This window comes from Plectropomus leopardus, unplaced genomic scaffold, assembly GCF_026936395.1.
Source record: "Plectropomus leopardus strain MGB_pleo_1.0 unplaced genomic scaffold, ASM2693639v1 Contig96, whole genome shotgun sequence".
NCBI lineage: Eukaryota > Metazoa > Chordata > Actinopteri > Perciformes > Serranidae > Plectropomus > Plectropomus leopardus.
The window spans coordinates 1-5477 of record NW_028274770.1 but is presented as its reverse complement, the minus strand read 5'-3'; the positions used below and the strand labels follow the sequence as shown (position 1 = coordinate 5477).

Below are 5477 nucleotides of genomic sequence, written 5' to 3'. Positions count from 1 at the left end.
TTCCGTAGCGTAGTGGTTATCACCTTCGCCAACCGGGCGGAAACAAGGAGACATTTTTGTGATCATATCTCAAACATCACATGTTTCCTGACGCTGCATGACTAGCTGCTGTTACTGGCGATGATCAAAAGATCTGCAACTTCCACCATGTCCCTAAACGCGTCCCTCAGGGGGAGTACATGTGTGGTGGTGTGCTGTTTAGCGGCATGTTGCAGAACATGGAAATGTGCTGCTGGTATAAATCTGGTCAGCTTCTCTGAAGGACAAAAGAAGCACATGGACGAAAGATATAGACAGCAGTGCTACCCCCTGTCAGGTTTAAAAAGATGGATTGTAATTTTGTTTTTTGTTTTGTTTGTGAGGGTATACAACCAACCCACCAGCTAAACCCAACTAACAAAACAAAGACCAAACAACCCAACAAACCCCAACAAAATAACAGAAAAAGCATTTTAAAAAAAAAAAGAACACCTCACCACTTTGGTCCACCTTGGTACCATGGCTCCCCCTCGGTCCCCAGCAACTGGATCCTAGAAGCACCTTTAAGGGGCCAGAGGGAGGCCAAGGACACTAGACAGAGCCAAGAGGAAAATCACACACTATAACAAACAGAAGGACATATCGCTAACAAGGTGCACGGGACAACGCGTCCGCCACCACATTGTCCCGCCCCTTTGATGTGACGAATGTCCAAACTGCAGGACTGCAGGAACAGAGCCCAGCGAACCAGCCTCTGGTTAGGACACTGCAACGAGTTAAGGAAAGTCAAAGGGTTGTGATCTGTGAAGACCACCACAGGATCTGAACTAACATACTTCCGGCGCCGATGCGAGTGGCAGCCTCACCAGTAGCTCTGTAGTTTAACTTGTGTTTTTCATCGCTGTTTTTTTTTTTTTTAACTTTTCCTCCTCTTCACTTTTATATGCATTTCTGACTCAGGCACAACTGTGATGTCCACCACAGCATTGGTGGTTCAGTGGTAGAATTCTCGCCTGCCACGCGGGAGGCCCGGGTTCGATTCCCGGCCAATGCAGGGAGTCCTTTGCGTCATTGAAGCTTTACTGAAGGGCCTTTCATGTGAACTGAGAGACGTCAGTCAGTGGACCATCCGGACATGACTATCACAGTGCTCTTGCTGTTGTTGCCAGCCGATTCAGCAATGTTGTTTAGCCCTCTGACAGAGACGAGTTGAGGCCACGCAGCATGTTCGAAAAGTCAACTAACCTCCCCGTCGGGGAATTGAACCCCGGTCTCCCGCGTGACAGGCGGGGATACTCACCACTATACTAACGAGGAGATGTCTGCCTGGAATAGCCCTCCACGGAGTAGAGGCGGGTTCGATTCCCGGTCAGTGCAACACCTTTTGCCAAGACTGAAACTACAGTGTCAGGTTTGTTATGTAGGAAATAATTGCTTTCAAAAAATCAGTAGGAGAAAACAGCCCAAATTTCCTTGCAGTTCCCGTGTCTAGGCTGCTACGAGTGGAGCCTGACAAGGCTTGTTTTAAAGGTTTAAACTTTTCCAAGACTTTGTAGCCAAACTACGCAGTCAAAGTCTGCTCTGGTCTAAGGTCCTGAAGCTCTGGGACACACTGCCTATGAATATCTGAGAAGCCACCTCGCCAAATATTTTCAAAAGAAAACTAAAAACCTCTCTTCTGATGATGAGACTTTTTTCCCCAGGTTTTAAAGGGTTAAATAATACTTTTATTTGAGCTTTCATTTTAATATTTTGCTAATAAAAGTTGCTTTACTGCAAACTTGGATATGTTACTTATATGTTAATTTTCAAACATGTTTCTTTTCCTTTGTTGTCCTTTCTTTTCTTTTCTATTTTCCTTCCCTTTTTTTTTTATTTATTTCAGGTGATTTTCTTGTAGCCTGCTTTTTGACAACTGTGCATTTCATTCAGAGACCGAGTTCATTTTAAACCTTCATCTCTACACTCTGTGCTACTCGTCTTCTCGGAATGTTCAACTTATTGATGACTACCTGAAAGACTGGGAACAGTGTTGCAGACTCCTCAACACTGTTCCCGGTCTTTCAGGTAGAATGGAAACAAAAACATAACGTCTCTGCTGTAACTGTACAAAATCATCATCTGTGATTGGTCGTAAGCTGGACACGCGTGATTCATCTGCAGGGCGGGCGGCTCTCAGAGCGGTCACGGAGTCCACCGCAGGTTGGGACTGCGGGGCTGCTGGTCAGACTGGCTGCATGAGTGTTGTGTGAGTGGAGAGGAGACGACAGCCGCCCTCGCTGTACTCGGCTCTCGTGAGCTTGGTTGTAATGTGAACCACAGAGCGGGATGTGTTAGATGCTTTAAGCTTTGTCAATACAAGTTGCTAGATTTGCTTTGTCAACACAATCATTCCCCAGATGACCAGAAGAAACTCGCTACATTTGTTGCTGGTCGCTTTTGACAAATTAAGTCGCCAAGGGGTTTGAAAAGTCGCTAGATATAGCTACAAAGTTGCCAAGTTGGCAACACTGTGTGGTGGAATGTTTTTTTCTGTGTGATGAAATCTCTACTCTACAGAAATCTCTACTTTTTACCGGCTTCTTAATAATATTTGCATCATATCTTTTGTTATCGCTATTGCATTCTTCCCATGTTCCTTCCCAAAGAAATCAAGCAATTTGTTTTCCCAGGTTTCAGTGTACAGTATTTTAAATAAGAACAACTATTTTAAATTAACAACAGATGGTGCAACCCGGGACATGTAACGGTTAAAGTGACGGTATGCTGTCGGGACATTGAGCTGCTTGCGGTGAGTCTCAGACCTTACTACATGCCCAGAGAGTTCTCCCACGCCATTGCTGTTTGTGTTTACATTACTCCGCGGGCAGACGCGGAGGTGGCATGTGACGTCATCCACTCTAACATCGCGACGCTGCAAACACAGCACCCGAGGCTTTCATTGCAGTCTCTGGTGATTTCAATCATGTCAGCTTGGACTCTACTCTCCCAACATTTCATCAGTTTGTTAACTGTCCGACCAGGAAAAACAAGACAATTGACCTCCTTTATGCCAATGTGAAGGATGCATACTGTTCCTTTCCTCTTCCTCCACTGGGGAAATCAGACCATAGTCTTGTCCTTCTCCAGCCCCTATACAAACCACGGGTACTCAGGGAACCCACAACTACACGCTCCTTCAGGAAATGGTCTCCAGAGGCAGTGGATGCTCTGAGGGGCTGCTTTGAGTGTACTGACTGGAGTGTGCTACAAGAACCACACAGCGAGGACATTGAGGGGTCACACACTGCACCACGGACGACCTGAACTTCTGCATGGACATTGCTGTTCCCACCAAAACTGTGCGCTGCTTCCCTAACGACAAGCCCTGGATTACCAGCGATGTCAAAACCTCCTCAACAAGAAAAGAGGGCGTTTCAAGACAGAGACCGGGCAGAGCTGAAGCGGCGTACAGGGAGAACTCGAGGTCCGACTGAGAGAAGCGAAGGAGTCCTACAGCAGGAAGCTGGAGCAGAAGTTGCACGGCATCATCATCAGGCAGAGGAGTGTCTTCAGTGACAGGCTGCTGTCCCTGTCCTGCTCCACTGACAGGCTGAGGAAGTCGTTTGTCCCTCAGGCCATACGACTCTTGATTCCTCCTCACACAGACAAACACTGTTTGCACTGTTGCACTGTTCATACTGGTATTGCACTGTTTTTATTGTTTATTGTTGTTTTATATCTTGCGTTTTTGCATATTCTGCATCTCTCTTTTTCTCTGTATATATTGCTTGTATATTTATTGGTCTATATTCTATTCTGTATGTTTATTATGCTGCTGGTTACTTAAATTTCCCTCGGGATCAATAAAGTACCTATCTATCTATCTATCTATCTATCTATCTATCTAAAATGCTGCAAAGCCAGGATCAATGCCAACGCTTCCTTCTCGATGACCACGAGTCAAAGCCTACTCATCAGCCGAGGCAGCGGCCTCAGCTGCCATCTTCACCCTGTTCTCACTCATATATATAGTCACATGCTCAGGTATAGAATTTTAAACTGCTCCAACACTATCAAATTGCGCAGATCGCCGCTGCAAAACTGTACATGGATACCAATGGATATTATCGTCCGGGAAGGTAGCTAATGATCATGGTTCAAACCTTGGTTCCCCTGTATAAAATACAAAACAACAACAATTTGAACTGGTTTCTTTATGCATAAATAACCTTTGAATCAAAAATACAAGGAGGAGGAGGAGAAGGAGAGGAGATCCTTCTCCCCGCTTTACCAGGACCCAAATAAATGACAAAACAAGCCTGATAGATGCATGAATGTACCATGTTATTGTTTGCATATGATGCTACTGATGAATCATCAATATCATCCTTTCTACAGCGTCATACCCCATATGTAGAATGTTCTGTAAAAGCAATATCACACTTGGGTTTGTGATGTTGGTCTGGATATCATCGCTGTTGCTTTTGTCGACCGAACAGCACTAGCGATGACCTCGAGTCAAACATCACAAACTCCATTGTGATATCGCTAAATAACATACAGCCTTGTGTACCAGTAATAGCACCAGCTGTTCACCATGGCACTGTTCAGGGCCCAGCTGAAGCATTAAACTTTTTATTTCATTTCATTTAAACTTTTCCAAGACTATGTAGCCAAACTACGCAGTCAAAGTCTGCTCTGGTCTAAGGTCCTGAAGCTCTGGGACACACTGCCTATGAATATCTGAGAAGCCACCTCGCCAAATATTTTCAAAAGAAAACTAAAAACCTCTCTTCTGATGATGAGACTTTTTCCCCCCAGGTTTTAAAGGGTTAAATAATACTTTTATTTGAGCTTTCATTTTAATATTTTGCTAATAAAAGTTGCTTTACTGCAAACTTGGATATGTTAGTTATATGTTCATTTTCAAACATGTTTCTTTTCCTTTGTTGTCCTTTCTTTTCATTTCTATTTTCCTTCCCTTTTTTTTTTTATTTATTTCAGGTGATTTTCTTGTAGCCTGCTTTTTGACAACTGTGCATTTCATTCAGAGACCGAGTTCATTTTAAACCTTCATCTCTACACTCTGTGCTACTCGTCTTCTCGGAATGTTCAACTTATTGATGACTACCTGAAAGACCGGGAACAGTGTTGCAGACTCCTCAACACTGTTCCCGGTCTTTCAGGTAGAATGGAAACAAAAACATAACGTCTCTGCTGTAACTGTACAACTGGACACGCGTGATTCATCTGCAGGGCGGGCAGCTCTCAGAGCGGTCACAGAGTCCACTGCAGGTTGGGACTGCGGGGCTGCTGGTCAGACTGGCTGCATGAGTGTTGTGTGAGTGGAGAGGAGACGACAGCCGCCCTCGCTGTACTCGGCTCTCGTGAGCTTGGTTGTAATGTGAACCTTTCAAAAACCACCTGACCAGATTTATACCAGCAGCACATTTCCATGTTCTGCGACATGCCGCCAAACACCACACATGTACTCCCCCTGAGGGCCGTGTTTAGGG

General features: G+C 44.8%; 2 non-coding genes across 2 annotated transcripts; one reads left to right on the top strand and one right to left on the bottom strand.

The window, feature by feature from the left end:
- The first annotated feature begins 962 nt into the window (after window positions 1-962).
- trnag-gcc (transfer RNA glycine (anticodon GCC)) lies at window positions 963-1033 on the top strand. Its single transcript has one exon. It is a non-coding gene; the product is annotated as a tRNA-Gly (tRNA).
- A 191-nt stretch (window positions 1034-1224) lies between these two features.
- trnad-guc (transfer RNA aspartic acid (anticodon GUC)) lies at window positions 1225-1296 on the bottom strand. The gene has a single exon. It is a non-coding gene; the product is annotated as a tRNA-Asp (tRNA).
- Window positions 1297-5477: the final 4181 nt, after the last annotated feature.